This window comes from Oryx dammah, unplaced genomic scaffold (assembly GCF_014754425.2).
Source record: "Oryx dammah isolate SB20612 unplaced genomic scaffold, SCBI_Odam_1.1 HiC_scaffold_24, whole genome shotgun sequence".
Taxonomy (NCBI): Eukaryota; Metazoa; Chordata; class Mammalia; order Artiodactyla; family Bovidae; genus Oryx; species Oryx dammah.
This window is the reverse complement of record NW_024070208.1, coordinates 14,105,338-14,125,209: the sequence shown is the minus strand read 5'-3', so window position 1 is coordinate 14,125,209 and position 19,872 is coordinate 14,105,338. Positions and strand designations below refer to the sequence as shown.

The 19,872-nt window shown below is 42.8% G+C and overlaps 1 protein-coding gene and 1 non-coding gene across 2 annotated transcripts in view; both read left to right on the top strand.

Annotated features, from left to right (window-relative positions):
- Positions 1–19,872, top strand: part of ENOX1 (ecto-NOX disulfide-thiol exchanger 1) — a 662,416-nt gene that overhangs the window by 41,109 nt on the left and 601,435 nt on the right. The window lies entirely within an intron of this gene.
- TRNAC-GCA lies at positions 1,800–1,871 on the top strand. The gene has a single exon. It is a non-coding gene; the product is annotated as a tRNA-Cys (tRNA).

Sequence of the window (19,872 nt, the reverse complement as noted above, 5' to 3'; positions counted from 1 at the left end):
TCATGGGTTTGCAGCCAGCTTACTGGGTGTCTGACTGGCTTTTGGTAAATCAGCCGTATGTTATGAATCCCCGCATAAATTCTGTTTCCTCGCCTCTTGATATTCTTTTGTGCTGTTTTACTCACTGTTACCCAGTCATTCTCAGCCTTGCTTTTTCCATGTTTTTTTGCCACCTCCTTCTGCATTTCAGAAATTCCCTGTCACTTTTTTTCCCTCGGGACTCTGTGAATGGACAGTGGATCTTCGTACCCTGTGAAGTACTTCTCCTTTGGTTCAGGTGGTTTTCTCATTCCTCCTACCCTTCAACTCAGGGCAGCTGGTTAGCTCCCTGCCCAGGTTAGAGCTCAGTGTGACCACTGCTTTTCATTCCCTTAGTTACACTGCCTGTTTGTACCCTACCCCACTGCAGCCCTACCACCCTCTGCTCTTCAAAGCTATGCTTAGATTTTACCACTTATTACCCTGGGATAGACTTCTTCTTTTTCTTTTTTTTTTGAGAAACTTATATCTTTGTTATTTATTTGGCTGCATCGGGGCTTAGTTGCAGCACGTGGGATCTTTGCTGCGTGATGTGAGATCTCAGCACATGGACTCTCTAGTTGTAGTGAAAAGTGTTAGTTGCTCAGTCGTGTCCTACTCTTTGTGACCCCATAGACTGCAGCCCGCCAGGCTCCTCTGTCCATGGGGATTCTCCAGGCAAGAATACTGGGGTGGGTTGCCATTTCCTTCTCCGGGGGATCTTTCTGACCCAGGGGTCAAACCTGCATCTCCTGTCTCCTGAATTGCAGGCGGATTCTTTAACACTGAACCACCAGGGAAGCCCACATATGCTAGTCGCTATCAAAATTTTTGGTTCAATTTTCACTCTTTAAAATTGTGACCCATATAGGTTCATATTGTACAAAATTCAAGCGTCAGAGACATACATTAATGTAGGAAATGAAAACATGCACTCCCATAATTTTCCCTGCATTTGTGTCTATTACTCCAAACTCTTTCTTTCCTGTATATATACCAGCATATACTAATGCAGTTATTTATTTTAATAAAAATATTATTATATCATGCATGTTTTTCTGCATCTTGCCTTTTAAAAATTTTACTTGGCTGTATCTCACAGACTTAGCTGCACGTCAGTACAGACAGATATACTTCAGTGTTTAAAGTGGCATAGGAAGTCATTTTCTGCATATGCCAGAATTTATTTGATCTGTCCCTGATAGACAGATATTTGAATCGCTTCCCATTTTTGAAACCATTACAGGGCTGCAGTGAATATTTAGGTACACTCTAATTGCCTACAAAAATATGGTGAGTGTATACACATGTGTCTTTACCATAAGATTAAAAGTTGTTTTAAAAGAAAACTGATCTGTCCATAATTCTATGACTGTCGTTTGGTGGTTTTGAATTTTGTACTGATAGGTTTCCCATGCATGTTTCAGCCTTTTGTATGCGTGATTGCAACCATCATGCATTCACTGTTTTATGTCTTGCTTTTCTCATTTAACATTATTTTAGAAACACTTTTCCGTGTGTATGCATTTTCGTGGTGGTTCTAATGGAAATGCCATTTTCCATGAGGTTGACCTTCTGGTTGACATTTTTGTCTTCTTTCTTGCTTCCTGTTACCCATCTCACGATGCTTTGCCGGTTTGAGCTTTTCCTTGCAATTACCTCTGCTCTTGAAACTCCTTCCTCCTCCACCGTTGTGAAGCCTTCTGACCAGCAGCTGCTGCAGTCTTGCCACCTCCTTGGTGGGGCTCCAACCCCAGCACACTCTTGTGTGTGTTTGGACTTCCCTGGTGGCTCAGCTGGTAAAGCATCTGCCTGCAATACAGGAGACCCAGGTTCGATCCCTGGGTTGGGAAGATCCCCTGGAGATGGGAACGGCTGCCCCCTCCAGTATTCTTACCGGGTGAATTCCATGGACAGAGGAGCCTGGTGGGCTACAGTCCCTGGGGTCGCAAAAAGTTGGACACAACTGAATGTGTTGGACATGACTGAGCACTCCTTAGTTCAGTTCAGTTGCTCAGTTGTGTCTGATTCTTTGGAACCCCGTGGACTGCAGCACACCAGGCTTCCCTGTCTATCACCAACTCCCGGAGCTTGCTCAAACTCATGTCCATTGAGTCAATGATGTCATCCAACCATCTCATCCTCTGTCATCCCCTTCTCCTGCCCTCAATCTTTCCCAGCATCAGGGTCTTTTCCGATGAGTCAGTTCTTTGCATCAGGTGGGCAGAGTATTGGAGCTTCAGCTTCAGCATCAGCCCTTCCAATGAATATTCAGAACTGATCTTTAGGATGGACTGGTTGGATCTCCTTACAGTCCAAGGGCCTCTCAAGAGTCTTAGTGTTCAGTACCTACATGATCATCTTCTGCCACGGAGCGTCTTCCCAGTTATCTCTCCAAGGATTTTGTCTACATCCAAGTGCCTCTACAAACACTGCCTTCTGGAAAACCCTGTTGGCAAGATGCCTTGTAGTTGTAATTTATATTCGTAGGCATGCACGCAGTGCATTATTTAGGCAGTTCAGCACCAAGGAGAGTGACTGTTTGTTTTAGCTTGGGTTCAAGGTCAGTGGGGGATTTACTGTGCTCAGGCCTCTGTAGTGCTGTGGGCAAGATGTAATTTTTCCATAATAGATGAAAAGCCAAACCCTGTATAAACACACTTTAATAATGGTGAAGGCACTGGCAGAGCGGTGCACAGAGGCAGTAGGAAAGTTCACACTCCTGTAGCTTAGACTTAATTGAAGCAAACAGTCTTCATATTTACATTTGGGTTGTTTGTTTTAACGTCCGTCTTGGAGGGGTCCATCAAAAGCCTCCCATGCATCTATAACGAAGTGCTTGACAACCTCCTCTCGGATTCCATTTGGTCTTTGTCTTGTCTCCAGGCCCGGGGACAGATTTACATTTTCCTTTGTGTGCCTTGGAAATCCTTGACGTGCTAGCCTGGCCTCCTTCCCTCTGAGTGTGTCTAGTGCTGAGAGGCACTGCTTCCTCATTAGCTGTTGCTTCACTGACAAGGAATGACTTGAGGGACTTATTAGGGTCCTGCACAGAGGCTCTTTGTCTGTCTGTAGAGCAGGTTCTCAGATCTAGTTCAAGGTTGTCCAGAGCTGGTTTTCAGAGATGCCTCCCAGCCTTCCCTTGAAAGGAGCACTAGCTCTTCCTTGTGCCCTCCGGACTCCATAGAGTTTCACTGAAATGGAAATCTTGGCTAGGCTAGAGGGGAAAGGAGGGGTGCTAAATCCAGAAGAAAATCACCTTTTTTTTTTTCATGAAGAACGTGCATGCGTGCTAAGTCACTTTAGTCGTGTCCGACTCTGTGACCCCCATGGACTGTAGCCCAACAGGCTCCTCTGTCCATGGAATTGTCCAGGAAAGAATGCTGGCGTGGGTTCCCATTCCCTTCTCCAGGGCATCTTCCAGACCAAGGATCGAACCCGGGTCTCCTGCGTCTTCCGCATCGCAGGTGGATTCTTCACCTCTGAGCCCCCGGAGAAGCCCTTTTATGAGGAAAGAGGTGGCTTAAATGCCCCTGTTCCCTCCCTGCATGTCGCAGTCCTTGTCCTGCTTGCCCTGCCACTCCAGAGGCCAGGGGAGGGAGATCAAGTGCCTTTAAGGAACGCTAGAGATGAGCTGGTTATTTTCACCAGTGTGGAGACGTGAGCTGTGTGAGTTGTGCCTTGACCATCTTCTCAAGGGGCTTTCATAGAACTTGCAGATTAATGCCTGAGAACCTGCTGGCCTGGGCCTATTAGCAAGTCTGCTACAAGAGCTGCTTGAGTTAATAGGAAATGAAGCTCTCCTGTCTTCAGTGAATACCTTCTGCAGCAGTGTGACTTGAAGGCTGCCTAAAAATCCCTTCTAGCCTGTACCGTCTTCTGCATTGCCCCATGGTGAGAGTTGTAGTTCTCACAAGTAATTATTTGTCAGAGGTCAGTCATCGTGTCTATAGGAAGGACTAGGGACAATTCAGATAAATCCTCAAAGAGGGATTATCACGGTAGCCTTCTGAATGGTCCGTCCGCTCTCATCCGGAACAGGGGCATTTAAGCCACCTCTTTGCTCATAAAGGGGCTTCCCCAGGGGCTCAGCAGTAAAGAATCCACCTGTGATGCAGAAGATGCAGGACACCCGAGTTCGATCCTTGGTCTGGAAGATCCCCTGGAGAAGGGAATGGCAGCCCACTCCAGCATTCTTGCCCAGAGAATTCCATGGACAGAGGAGCCCAGATGATCGTGTGACTCTTTTCCAAACCAGAATTACAGTCTGTGTGACATCAAGGCAAAAATATTGGAGATGACTTTAAGTCCTCTTCCTTTTGCACCCACATCCAGTCTCTAAGCAAGTCTCATCAGCTCAATTTTCAAAGCGTATCCAGAATTTGACCACTTCTCTGCATTTCCATGTCACCCTCCTTGTTGAGCCACCATCATCTCTTACCTGGCCAATTTAAGGGCAACAGACAAATCCTGTTAAAGTGTCATTTAGTTTGACATGGGAGCCAGTAATTCAGTGGAGAACCAACAGTCTTTTCAAAAGATGCTGAAACAAACTTGGTTTCTACATACAAAAGAATAAAGTTAGACACCCTTCTCTCACACAATATACAAAAATTAATTAAAGATGTAAAAATAAGAGCTAAAATGAAAGATCTCTGAGAAAGAGATAAAAGTATAAAAATTCACAATCTTGGATTAAGCAATGGGGTCATCTGAGCTATGACCCCAAAAGCACAAGAAAATAAAAGAAAAAATAGATAATTTGAATTTCATCAAAATTAAAAGCTTTAATGTTCTATGGCAAATCATAAAATGAAATGACAGCTTACAAAAATGATAGGAAATATTTGCAAACCGTATATTGATGAGGGACCTTTATCTAGAATATGTAGTGAACTGTCACAACTCAGTAATAAAAAGGCATTCCCTATTTAAAAAAAAAAAAAAACAGTGAAGGATCTGAATATGCATTTTCCAAAGAGGATGTACAAATGACCTGTAAGAACAAAAAGATGCTCAATATTTTTGGCCATCTGTGAAATGCAAATCAAAACCACAACGAGATGCTACTTTATACCAGCTTAGGTGGCTGTGAATAAAAAGACAGGTAAAATTACAAGTGTTGAGAATATGGAAAAGTTGGAACCCTCGCACACTACTGGTAGAAAGTAAAAATATTTCAACTACTTTGGAAAACAGCTTTGCAGTTCCTCAAAAGGTTAAGCATATTACCCAGCAAGTATACTTTTAGGCATTATATTTACCCAAGATAGCTGGCAATACATGTCTGTATAAAACTGGCAGAGGGCACGGCAACCCACTCCAGTATTCTTGCCTGGAGATACCATGGACAGAGGAGCCTGGCAGGCTCACGCCGTAGCTTTTCGAAGAGTCGAACACAACTGAAGTGACTTAGCATACGTGAACATCTGTATAAAAACTACAATACAGATGTTCTTCAAAGCATTATTTGTGACAGTTACCCAATGGAAGCAACCCAAATGTCCGTCACCTGATGACTGGATAAACCAAGTGTGGTATATATCCATTTAATGGAATGCTATTGAGCAGTAAAAAGAAATTAAGTACTGGTATATGCTACAATAAGAGTGAGCCTTAAAAACATTATACTAAGTGAAAGAAGCCAATGGCAAAAGAGCACGTGTTGCATGATGCCATTTATGTGATATATCTGGAATAGGCAAGTCTGTGGAGGAGTTGCCTAGGCTAGGAGCTTGAGGCTTGGGGAGTGCTGCTGAGGGGCATAGGGTTTCTTTTTTGGAGTGATGCAAATGTTCTGGGGTTGATTGTGGTGATGGTTTCATAATTCTATGAATATACTGAAGACCAGTGAATTATATTTGTCGGTTGTATCTCAATACAGTAAGTTCCCTGCATACAAACGAGTTCCATTCCGAGAGCGTTTGTTAAGTCCAGTTTGTTTGTAAGTCCAGCAATGTTAGCCTAGGTACCCAACTAATGCACTCAACCATATCATTCTGTTCTGTAATACTTCCCATACAAATAATACGTAAAAACAAACATAGAAATAAAATGTCTTTAATCTGACAGTGCAGTGCCTTGAAAAGTACAGTAGTGCAGGACAGCAGCCGGCATCCAGGGGCTGGCCCTGAAGGAACAGGCAAGAGCTTCTGAGTGGAGGTGAGAGAGGTGGCGGGAGATGATACAGCTGAAGAGTCGTCAGTGATAGACCCAGAGGGCGAGCGGCAGCCTCATCTGCTGGACGTTGATGGAGCACAGGTTCGCGTCCTTGAAAGCTCGTAACTTGAAGGTTCGTATGTCGGGGACTTCCTCTATAGATGTTTTGAAAATAAGAAGTGATAGTATTCCTTTGCTGAGAACTCTTCAGTAGCTTCCCTCCTTGTTCAGAGTAAAATCAGAGTCTTTACAGTGGTCCTTGGTACTTGCCCTGACTACACTTCGCCTCATTTACCCCAGTCGAGACGCATTGGCCTCCTTTCTGTTGCTCAGAAATATTACACTTGATACTTAGGAATCTGCTGTCCTCTGCCTGAAACACTTTCCCCATGTTCCTCCACAGGACTTTCTCCCCGTCTTCAGGCCTTTATGTAGCTAATCACCTGTGTAACCATCTTATTTAAAATGCAGTCCCACAACCGCAGCTCTTCTTTTGTGTTCTTTTCCTTTATTAATCTGAGAAACATCTAACGGAATATATATACATACCTACATCCATCTTTATTATCAGTTAATTTGCTTATGTATTGTGTTAACCTCTCAGGTGAACATCCTGATCTGATCCCACCCATCGATATACCCCTAGCACCTAGAAGAATGTTGACACATAGTTGGTGCTCAGTGGATACTTGTTGAATGAATGGATCAGTATAAGATTCTTAGTGGACAGTTGGTATCAATCTGATTAGATGGTTGGAACCTAGGAAACGGTAGCAGATAGGAGAAAGGATAGGTTTTTAAAAACTGTGCCTTTGTAGATTGGTCAGATTTGGGAATACTGTCCATAAAGAGGCTACCCTATGAAGTCATGAATAGTTGAGGGTCAGGGTCTCAGATGCTAGTTGAGAAGATTCAGCAAGGAAATGGTATGGGATGACCTCCAGAGCACAAAAGGACTAGGTTAAAGACAGTGCCTCTTCTACAGCTTTAGTTAGGGTGGTGTTGGCCCTTCTTAAGAATGAGTTGCTGATTAGCAAAGGCTTCCCCGGTAGCTCAGCAGGGAAGAATCCACCTGCTATGTAGGAGACACAGGGGATGTGGGTTTGATTCCTGGGTCAGGAAGATCCCTTGGAGAAGGGAAATGGCAACCCACTTCTCTATTCTTGCCTGAAAAATCTCCATAGACAGAGGAGCCTGGTGGGCTGCGGTCTGTGGGGTTGCAAAGAGTCAGACACGACTAGCGACTAAACGACAAAAAGCTAGTATGAGTAAATAAGATGGTTTCAGAGTTTTTTAGGCAAAAATTGTTAATCTGTGCTTAGGATGCTTGTTATGGTCAGGTATCAGGAAAAGGGACTGAGCAAATATAACCGAAGAGGAATCAGTTGCCATCTTGGCATGCCTATTAGACTTTAACTGTCTTTATTATTAACATCTCTAATGATATGCCATTAAAGGATTATTATTTGGAAGGCACTTCTTTTTGAAAAGCAGCAAATGAAAGCACTGTTTCTGTTTAAATGTCAATGAGAGATGGACCATTTAAATATAATGGGTTAATATTATCTTTACCAATTAATCTTTTAAATTGATAACTTAAGAACTAATTCCACTGTAATTCTATACATTGCACCAGAGAAAGGCAGTTGACCATAGAATGAATGTTTTTGGTGTAAAATCTTTTTGTTTTTTTCACTTAATGTCACAGAGCTTTTCCTTAAATTACTAGATCGCTTGACTGTAAAAACTCATTTTGTTATGTTGAAAAACTGATTAGAGATTCTTATATTTAAAAAACTGTGGTATAGTTTATAAAATTCTTTTCCTCTAGGTTGTATCATATACTGTGTGCTCTTTGAGCCCAGATTAAAAGGGCTTTTGAAAGTTTTCATATTACAAAATAAAAAATAGGGCGTTTCCAATGCTTTATAATATTTGGAAAATACCATCTTATGAATAATATTTTCCTACACATTTTAATTCAAAAATCCTGAAGATTTTCAAGGGAACTAATTACAGTTATGGATGTAGGTTTAATTTAAAGAATTCTGCAGAAAATAAAAGGAAAATGACTTAAAATCACAGCCCCTGTTCTCCTATCAGAATTTGTTCAAGTGAGGTTGATCTCCTGTGTGGGATGTGGGGCAGCATAAGAATTAGATCCCACATTGTTAGTTCTGTTTGCATGTAAGGGCCCATTGTGTGTTCAGTGTGATTGGCAAATTAGCTATACATGAATTTTAAATAATAAAAGTCAAGGTATAGTCGCGATGTTCACAAATTACGCCTTGCTCGATAGCACTGGTATTTGTGAATACAGGCCTTAAATCAGGTGGTCCTCGCTGATCAGAAGGTCAGGCCTCGTCTCCTTCCTTGTTTGACTGTGTTATTCTGCAGTGCACTCATGATGTATAAGTACGTTAACTAGGCATTCTGGGCAACATATATAACTTGCACGGTTTTGGGTGGTGTCATTGGTCAGTGAGATCAGTGCTGGGGAAGAGCTCCCATCTATCCAGAAGAACTCAGTGAAGATCTGATCCACACAGAAGAAGCATGTCATGCTCGGGAACAGGGGGGCATGGGAGACCGTGGAGCCTGTCAGCCTGTTCACGTGTTCAGTTCACTGCCGCTGCTGAGACAGGCAGAGATTTCCCAGAGATCGTTTGCTGGAGGAAGTTGCATCAGGCACCAGACCCATGCCCAGGCTGTCTGGTAGTTACCAGAAGAACTTCAGGGTATGTGTCGCTGTGGTTCAGTAGTTCTGTCCGACTCTTGCAACCCCACGAACTGTAGCCCTCCAGGCGCCTCTCTCTATGGGACTTCCCAGGCAAGAATACTGGAATGGGTTGCCATTTCCTCCTCCAGGGGATCTTCTTGAGCCAGGGATCGAACCCGCATCTCCTGCATTAGCAGGCAGATTCTTTACCACTGAGCCAGCCCAGAAACCTCAAGATATGTAGACCCTTTGTTAATATTAATAACCAGTCAGGCCAGAAAGTGGCAGATCCACCTAGCTGTTACCTAGGCATGGGAAGACCTAAAGGTCAGTGAATGGTATGTAGCAATGCAGATTTAAACTGCTTTTTTCAAATTTGATCCATGATTCTGGGGATGCCTTTTAGAGGTTATACTTGTTTTTTTCCTTTTATTTCTATCTTTTTATACACTTGATTTTATTACATTATTTGCCTTGATATTGGAAAGTACAAAATGCAATGGGAAAAATATTTGCTTGTCAATATTACTAAATTAAAAAAAAAAATCCAAGTTTAAGTGTGCCTTCCACTAGAAATCTTCTATGGTGGAGTGAAATTAGACCTGACTTGCATTAGGACTCCCGTAGTGCCGGAGACCTGGGTTCGATCCCTGGGTTGGGAAGATTCCCTGGAGAAGGGAAAGGCTACCCACTCCAGTATTCTGGCCTGGAGAATTCCATGGACTGCATAGCCCATGGGGTCACAAAGAGTCGGGCATGACTGAATGACTTTCACTCACTGCATTAGGATTGGAACTTCTGGTTCACGTGATTCATCCAAGTTTGAGTATACGTAAGCTTACGTAGTCAAAGCTATGGTTTTTCCAGTAGTCATGTACAGATGTGAGCACTGGACCATAAAGAAAATGAGCGCTGAAGAATTGATGCTTTTAAATTGTGGTGCTGGAGAAGACTCTTAAGAGTCCTTTGGACTGCAGCGAGATCAAACTGGTCAGTCCTAAAGGAAATCAAACCTGAATATTCATTAGAAGAACTGATACTGAATCTGAAGTGCCAATACTTTAACCACCTGATACAATGAGCCAACTCATTGGAAAAGACCCTAATGCTGGGAAAGATTGAAGGCAACAGGAGAAGAGAGCATCAGAGGATGAAGTGGTTGGATGACATCACTGACTCAATGGACTTGAGTTTAAGCAAACTCTAGGAGATAGGATAGGGAAGCCTGGCGTGCTGCAGTCCATGGGGTTGAAAGGAATCAGACATGACTGAGCGACTGAACAAGACCACCAGGCTACATAATGTTGGGATTGCGAGAGAGAGACGAGGGAGGAGTTTGAGGGGCATGGATGACAAGCCAAGGTTTCATCTTGTTTCCGCCTTGAACCCAGCGTCCCTGCTGCCTCCATGCCTTCAGTAAGGGCTGGGCTCCATTCCCTCCACTTCTGCCAAAGACCCTGGAACCCACTTTTCATTACAGCCTTGTGACTGCTTCTGTAGAGTTTGCTACCCAAACAGTCCCCTTAACTCTTCACTTTTCAGCTCCTGTATGTGGACAAGTTCCATTCTGATAATGAGTTCCTATGTCCAGTTTGTTCATAAGTCCAGCAAAGTTAGCCTCAGAACCCAGCCTTTATAGGTAACTCCAGACACATGATCTCACTTACACGATTGGACTTACACATGCACGTTGCACCTTTGAAAGCTCATGACCTGAAGGTTTGTATGTAGGGGACTTAAAGGGTACAGAATATCTGGGTGAGAATGAGTCTTTCCCTAGGACTAGAGGGCCATGCTGTAGATGAGAGACAAAGTATCAGAATTAACTCAGTGTCATGAAGTCCTTCACCAGGGCCCCTTCACAGTGTGTTCACAACTATTGTTAACATAAGCGCTTAACCTTGTGGCAACTTTGCCAGAAGGCTTGCTCACCCAGTGAGCACTGTGTAATCTGAAAATGGCTACACTGAAAGGGAACACTGGCTTGTCATTCCCAGGGCCGATAAATTAAGGGTCCATCAGGAATATTTCTAGAAATTGAAAAAAAAAAAAGACATTTCCATCCAAATGAGTTGTTCAGTCAGTCTTATGTAATTTTGACTTTAGAAAAAAAAAAATCTTAGTGACAGCATCTCTAAAACATAACCCAAGGTAAGCAAAGCACAGTGCTTCATTTGCTGAACATTTTTGATGATTTTGTTGCCCTCACTTGAGAAAATAAAAAATATTTGCAATAAGGCTCTTGTCAGGTTGTCTGGCCTCCATTACCAATTAAAAGATCAATAAAGGCACTGTAGCAAAAGTTTCTACACACGTATAAATGTGTACGATTGAATCAATAAGGTGCATTAAATGGTGTTCCCTGAAACCAAGCTGCCTGGCAGAGTGCAAAGTGGGCTTAAAAAAAAAATCAATAAAAGGAGGAAAATGGAAGGAGTTAGTCCTGAGGATGGGTTTTGGTCGTCATTGTGTTTTGCTCACTTTACCTTCTGCTGCTGCCCTTTTATGGGAAATCTGAGGAAGCATGGAGTCTTCCCATCGTTGTGCTGTGGTCAGTGCTGAATTGGAGACCCGGGTTGTTTTAGGTCTTCACCTTGACCAGCTTTCTGGTCTGATGCAATCTGTGTGTGTTAACAGTCCTTAGCTTTTGACTTATTTTTCTCCATGGGCTTTCATCTTTCACATTTGATTATTTTTGCTCCACATTTGCCTTTTTCATTCAGCTTCCTAATTCTCCAAGTACTTTGTGTGATTGAAAAAGAGTGGTAATAAATATCACTTGTTTCAGTTTGGTAAATACTGTAATATGTTTTATTGATTACATTATTATTATTTTTTTAACATGTGACAGAATGTTTTTTTTTATGTCTGTTCAGAAAAGCCAAGTTGTAATTGTGATCTTTAAAGCCCCAACTACTAGATTATTACCTTAAATGTCATGCTTTCTGATACGTTTAAACACTGAGAATTTTGATTAACATTTATTGTATAGGAATATCTTTCTCATTTTCCCAAATCCACTTTCCATTTAAAATATTAGAGTTTTTGTCTTTTTTTTTTTTTTGTGGGCACAGAATTGGCTTTAACTGGGGCATCTAAAATGGTACTGATGAACCTGTTTGCAGGCAGGAATAGAGACACAGATGTAGAGGACGGACTTGTGGACACAGCAGGGGAAGGAGAGGGTGGGGCGAACTGAGAGAGCAGCTCTGACATATATACATTACCATGTATAGAACAGACAGCAGGTGGGAAGATGCTGTATAGCAGGGGGACACCCGCCTGGCGCTCTGCGATGACCTGGCGGGAGGGGACTCGAGAGAGAGGGGACACACACACACGTATATGTAAACATACACACGTGCATATGTAAATATATACACACATGTGTATGTAAATACACACACATGGCTGATTTGCGTTGTTGTCTCGCAGAAACAGCACATCATGGTAAAGCAATTTTCTTCCAATTTAAAAAAGAAACCAGAGCATATCCCAACTGTCATATGTTTGAAGCTTTGAAAAATTCAAAAGGAGGGGGAAAAAAGCACATTATGGAGAGACATCATCAGCCCCCTGCAAAAAAAAAAGACATCATCACCCCACTCTTTGGAGGTTGAGAAGCAGACAGACAGTAGTCTGGCAGAAGGCCTGCCTAGGTCAGGGTTGGCAGTGGAGTCCTCAAGATGTGTCTTGAGCGTGGTTTTTCTCATCTGTAAAATTATGGGATGCAAGCTCTAAAAGCGTAACTGGCTCTTGTAGTGAGTTCTCTGCTTCTGCGTCTCCAGAGCCGTCCTCTGTCCTAATGAATACATCCCACATGCCTTTGTTCCAAACAGAGCAAACTGGCATCCCCTTCATATCACGCAGTATTACCGTCTCTGCAACAAGAGTGTTCAGTCTTCCCATTTGCTAGTGTTACATGCTGTGATCTCATTAAATAATCCAGGGCTGTCATCCTCTATGCGCTCATACCTGTGGCTGTTAAAACATCAGGTTGCTAGGGGCTCTTTAGCGCTGGGTGTTCTGAAAAAGCAAATGACAGGTGAGAAGTTGATTGCTGGATCTGCTTCATTGCCTCGTCCAGGGTGAGTCCCTGGGGATAGGAAGGCAGGGTGACCTCAGCAGTTTCCAAAGATACTTTCAGGCTTGAAGGTGGCAGTTGGCAGCAAGTTTCTCTCTTAGGTATAGATACGAATTTCTAGTGTCAGGGGGTTTTATCCACTGGAATAGGTTATGGAGCTCCCCTGGTGGCTCAGGTGGTAAAGAATCTGCTGGCAATCTGGGAGACCTGGGTTCGATCCCTGGATTGGGAAGATCTCCTGGAGAAGGGATTGGCTACCCACTCCAGGATCCTTGTCTGGAGAATTCCATGGATAGTGGAGCCTGGCGAGTCACAAACAGTTGGTCAGACATGACTGAGCAACTAATGCTTCCGTAGGTTATGGAGGGAGCTTCTATGGGCTCAACTAGACCCCTATCAGGATTAATTTTCATGAAGTCCTGCTTGGGAGGTAAAAGAAAGATGCTCCTCTTGTTAGCTTCCGAAGGTTGCCATAAGAAAGTGCCACAAACAGTATCGCTTAAATCAACACACATTTGTTGGCTCATAGTTCTGAGGTCTGAAAGTCTGAAATTAAAGTTTTGGCAGGGTCATGCTCCCCCGACATCTCAGGGGCCGGGCTGAGGGGTTGGGTCCTTCCTCATCTCTTCTTAGTTTCCGGCAGTTTGCTGGCAACAGTGGAAGGCAGACCTTGGCCCCCCTTAGCCTGTGTTGCGGCACTTCAGACCCTGCCTTGGTCCTCACAGGACACTTGTGTGTCAATATCTGTCCCCTTCTTCCTATAAAGGTACCAGTCAGATCGGATTAGGGCTCACCGTAATGGTCTCATTTTTACTTGATTGCATCTTCAAAGAATCTTATTTCCAAATAAGGTTGGATCCACAAATACTGGGTTTGAGGCTTCAACGTCCCATTTTGGGAGACACAGTTCACCCCAACATAACCCTAAAGCTCTTTTTTTCCTTCCATATCTAAGATTCAAGGAGCCTCTTGAGGGGTTGAACCTGCAGGTCAGCAATCTGAACGATGTGTTTAGAAAACAAGTCTCAGGTACAAAGAGAGATGAAAAAGCTTTTTAAAGGACAGTGCTTTTGGTATGTTGAAAAACTGGGTCTTGGTTTTACTTGGGAGCATTGAGACAAAGTCTGAGGATAAATTGCCACGTTGGATGTGGCTTACGTTAATGCCTTTTGATGCTTCTGACATGTTTGTAAAGCCCCAGATTCGTTTGTGCATAGAGGTTATTATCTTTCAGTTCTTTGTGTGGGAAATAACTGAGCCAATGCTGTTCTTCACAAATGGTTATGGGACCTTTCACATAGCAATTACTACTTTGTCTTTTCTCTTGCTGTAGAAGGTATTTTATGTACCATTTATATAAAATACAGTGTTGTAATATACACACATGTGCGTGTGTATATTTGTTACTGTTCCCCAATAAGAACGGTATAAGATTACTTGTTGCTTAATCGCTAAGTTGTGTCCAACTCTTAGCAACCTCAGGGACCGCAGGACACCAGTTTCCCTGTCCTTCACTGTCTCCCTGAAGTTTGCTCAAACTTACGTCCATTTAATTGATAATGCTATTCAACCATCTCATCCTCTGTTGCCCGCTTCTCTTTGCTCTCAGTCTTTCCCAGCATCAGGGTCTTTTCCAGTGAATCGGTTCTTCACATCAGGTGGTTAAAGTATTGGAGCTTCAGCTTTGCCATCAGTCCTCCCCATGAATACTCAGGGTTGATTTCCTTTAGGATTGACTTCGGATACGTAAAATCCTTATATTTTTATTCCCCATCCCCCATGATGCATACACTTTTTGTGAGAAATGGGCTCTGAACATCCAGGTATGAAGGCATGTCCTGGATAGAGTTTTACCCTCCACACCAGGGATGGAGGGAAGGTTCCAGGAAAGGGACTGATGAACACTGAGCCGCCTCTTAGGACGGGCCTGGTCTCTCCGATGCGGGCTGTCTTTTACGCTGTGCCTGTGCCCCTGTGCAATTAGCTGTAATTTGTGTCCGTGGCGTGAGCCGTCACCGTGTACAGCCTGGCCTCTTGGCGCACCCGGAGCGGTCTGACGGGCAGGTGGAGAGCTTGCTTTGTCTTGCTTCCCTGGGGTGGACTGAGAGGCCAGAGAGAACCCAGTGAGTGAGCCCAGAGCATTGATAGGTAGTGATGCCTGAACTGTGCTCCGCCATCTGAGCTTTTAGAATCTGCCAACTTAATACTTGTGGGGATTCTCATTTAGGAAAGGCTTGGAGCAAGGTTTAAGAGACATATATCTTATTACTCTTTCACTTACTAGCACTTTTGTCTTTTTTTCAAGTGTACTGGTTTTGGTATTGGTTCTTCAGTATGGAGCAGATAGTTCACTTGAAAAACATTTTTCTAAATAGTAGGAGGCTGCCAGGGCCTTATTCTTGATTTGGCATGTGTATTTCAGTGTTTGGTAGAAGATGCAGCTCCTTTTTATGAAAACAAAAGTGTATTCTAGAAGCCTAAGTTGTTGATATGTGCTTCCTAAGCCGCTTCAGTCGTGTCTGACTCTGCGACCTCATGGACGGTAGCCCGCCAGGCTCCTCTGTCCATGGGATTCTCCAGGCAAGAGTACTGGAGTGGGTCACCATGTCCGTCTCCAGGGGATCTTCCTGACCCAGGGATCGAACCTAGGTCTCTTGTGTCTCCTGCAGGTGGGTTCTTTCCCACTAGCGCCACTTGGGAAGCCCTGAATTGTTTATACATTAATTTCAAATAGGCTTTGGTTAAAAGGAATTGAGGGTGCATACATAAAAATAACTATGGTGTACCTCTTAATCTCGTATTCCTATCTTGCCCCTCTCTGCTTCTCTCTACCTGTTAGTAAACACTAGTTTGTTTGCTGTGTCTGTGAGTCTGTTTGTTCTATTTTGTTACATACATTCGTTTTACTTTTTAGAGTCCATATGTAAGTGATCATATGGAATGGTGGTTTTTCTCTGACTTACTTCCCTGGGTGTAATATCCTCTAGGTCCATCCATATTGTTGCAAATGACAAAATTTGAATTTTTGTTAAGTAATATCCCATGTGCACGTATCCCACATCTTCTTTATCCGTTCATCTGTTGGTAGACTCTCAGGTTACATCCATCTCTTGTCTGTTGTAAGCAGTGCAACTGTGAACATTGAGGTACATGTGTGGAGTAGATAGGCAGCAAGGATCCATTGCACAGAACAAGGAAATATAGACTTTACTTGTAATAACTTTAAATGGAGTATAATCAATCTATAAAAATATTGAATCATATGTCATATACCTATAGCTGCTGCTGCTAAGTCACTTCAGTCGTGTCTAACTCTGTGCGACCCCATAGATGGCAGCCCACCAGGCTCCCCCGTCCCTGGGATTCTCCAGGCAAGATCACTGGAGTGGGTTGCCATTTCCTCCTCCAATGCATGAAAGTGAAAAGTGAAAGTGAAGCTGCTCAGTCGTGCTTGACTCTTAGCGACCCCATGGACTGCAGCCCACCAGGCTCCTCCGTCCATGGGATTTTCCAGGTAAGAGTACTGGAGTGGGGTGCCATTGCTAATATACTATAAATCAACTATACTTCAATTAAAAAAAGAGGGTAAATGTGGTGTGTGATAAATGTAGGTTCAGTGTATTTTCTGTCATTAGATACTTTGTCATAAGGAGTGTATGTGTATGTAGTCATTCAGGTGTATCTGACTGTTTGTGACTCTGTGGACTGTAGCCTGCCAGGCTCCTCTATGCATGGAATTTTCCAGGTGAAAGTACTGGAGTGGGTTTCCATTTCTTCCTCCAGGAGATCTTCCAGATTCAGGGATCAAACCTTTGATCTCCTGAATTGGCAGGTGGATTCTTTACTACTGCCCCACCTGGGAAGCCTAGTCATAAAGGGAAGACAAAAGAGAGAAGAGTCAGTCATAAAACAGGAATGAGTCCCGGGAATTCATCTGATCTGTCTGGTGTCTCTTGGCAGGTCTGCCATTGGCTTCGTGAGTCTGTAAGAATCAACCACACATATGCTGTCTTTAAGGGTTGGCTGAGTAGGGGCACGAGGAGGGGGTATCAGATTGGGCTTGGTGATGTCTTTTCAGTTATACTCACATTAGAGATGTCTCCTATAAGGTTTGAAGTGAATTTTGATTCTCTTAATAATGATTTTATTTTTCTTTCCCTTTTCCTCCTTTGCTTTGGATAAAATGTTAATTAACTCTAACCTGTGAAACTTGTGTGGCTCATATTGTGTGTTTAATTTACATTACAAGCCCATGGGTCAAGCTCCTTTCTTTCCTCTGCAGAGCCAAGGACCCTGATGGCAGAAATGTTTATTTTTATTAGTATTATAATAATCATGATGTTCTACTAAAATACTACACTGATTGCCTTCACTCAGAAGTGATAGCTTTAGTCCTTTTTAACTGAAAAATATTTTATTTTGCTTTAAGCTGGTTAGACAGTGATTTCATCAGGAAGAGTAAGCTAGATACTAAATTGAAATGTAGTTTGAATGCATTTTTGAATTATGTTGGTTATTCTGAGCCAAAAGCAGTTACACCTTCAATGTAAAGTATCTTTTAATCATTTTCAATCTCTTCTCACTCCAGAATGGCTAAATGGTTTTTTTTTCCCTCAAATTATTCCCAAAGAAAGAAAAAAAAAAAAAAGGACTGGGACCAAGCTTAAATAAGTTTGGCTGAGGAAGGAAGTTATGATTGAGTGAAAACAGGTGGCTCTAATATTCTGCCTAGAAATATCCTCAACAGGAACTTTGCAAAAATTGTAAACTGTCATTTCTGTTGAAGGCTCCATCCATGAAAAGTGACAGAGAACTGTGGCACACATCAGAATAATTCAGTCCAAAAAACTCTTTGTGAAGCATCTCAACAGATAAAACCTCATTAATTAAGACTAGCTTGGAAAGGCCAGCCATATTAGTGAAGTTTATATTGGAGTAATCTCTTGAGTATGGCAAATTGATATGACTTACCCATGGCCATTACCTAGAGCTTGGCCATGGTTCTTAGAGTTGGGCAGGAACTCAGAGACAAGGTTGGGTTAGTGGGTCTGTGCTTGTCATAGCTCGTTATGGTGTAGACATTTCATTGGTTGCCTCTGATGTAATTGGCATGGTGCTCAGAACTTGGTTGTTGCTGTTGTTCATTTGCTAAGTCATGTCCAACTCTCTGTGACTTTGTGGACTGCAGCACACCAGGCTCCCCTTCCTTCACTGTCTCCTGGAGTTTGCTCAAATTCATATCCATTGAGTCAGTGGTGCTATCCAACCATCTCATCTTCAGCTGCCCGCTTCTGCTTTCTCCTTCAATCTTTCCCAGCATCAGGGTTTTTTCCAGTGAGTAGGCTCTTCATATCAAGTGGCCAAAGTATTGGAGCTTCAGCTTCATGATTAGTCCTCGCAATGAGTATTAGGGTTTTTTTCCTTTAGGATTGACTGGTTTGATCTCCTTATTGTCCAAGGGACTCTCAAGAGTCTTCCCTAACACCACAGTTCAAAAGCATCAATTCTTTGGCACTCAGCCTTCTTAATGGTCCAGTTCTCACATCTGTACATGACTACTAGAAAAACTATAGCTTTGACTATACAGACCTTTATCACCAAAGTAATGTCTATGCTTTTTAATATGCTATCTAGGTTGGTCATAGTTTTCCTTTCAAGAAGCAAGTGTCTTAATTTCACGGCTACAGGCATCATTCCCAGTAATGTTGGAGCCCAGGAAAATAAGATCTGTCATTGTGTCCACTTTTTCCCCTTCTATTTGCCATAAAGTGATGGGACCAGATGCCAGGATCTTAGTTTTTTGAATGTTGAGTTTTTAGTGATCTTTTTCACTCTCCTCTTTCACCCTCATTAAGAGGCTCTTTACTTCCTCTTCACTTTCTCCCATTAAAGTGGCATCATCCACATATCTGAGGTTGTTGATATTTCTCCCTGCAATCTTGATTCCAGGTTGTAATTTATCCTGCTCAGCATTTCACATGATGTACTCTGCATAAGTTAAATAAGCAGGGTGACAGTATACAGAGGTAATACATTGCTTCTGCCCTCAAGGATGAGGCACACCCTCAAGAAAGAGTGAGGGGACTTCCCTGGTGGTCCTGTGGTTAAGACTTCGCCTTCCAGTGCTTGGGGTGCAGGTTTGATTCCTGGTCAGTGAGCCAAGGTCCTATATAACTCTTAGCCAACAAACCAAAACAAAAACAGGAGCAATATAGTAACTAGGGCTTCCCTGGCGGCTCAGTGGTAAAGAATCCGTCTGCCAATGCAGGAGGCCCAGGCTTGATCTCTGGGTCAGGAAGATGCCCTGCAGGAGGAAATGGCAACCCACTCTAGTGTGTTTTTTTTTTATTTCACGTATGGTAATATACATGTTTCAATGCTGTTCTCTCAAATCATTCCACCCTCGCCTTTTCCCACAGAGTCTGTTCTTTACATCTGTGTCTCTTTTGCTGTCTTGCGTATAGGGTTGTCATCACCATCTTTCTAAATTCCATATATACATGTTAATATACTGTAATATATATACTGTTAATATACTGGTGTTTCTCTTTCTGACTTACTTCAGTCTGTATAATCGGCTCCATTTCTTCCACCTCATTAAAACTGATTCAAATCTATTCTTTTTAATAGCTGAGTAATATTCCATCATGTATATGTACCACAGCTTTCTTATCCATTCATCTGCTGATGGACATCTAGGTTGCTTCCATGTCCTGGCTGTTATAAACAGTGCTGCGATGAACATTGGGGCACACGTGTCTCTTTCAATTCTGGTTTCCTCTGTGTGTATGTACAGCAGTGGGATTGCTGGGTTGTATGGCAGTTCTATTTGCAGTTTTTTAAGGAATCTCCACACTGTTCTCCATAGTGGCTGTACTAGTTTTCATTCCCA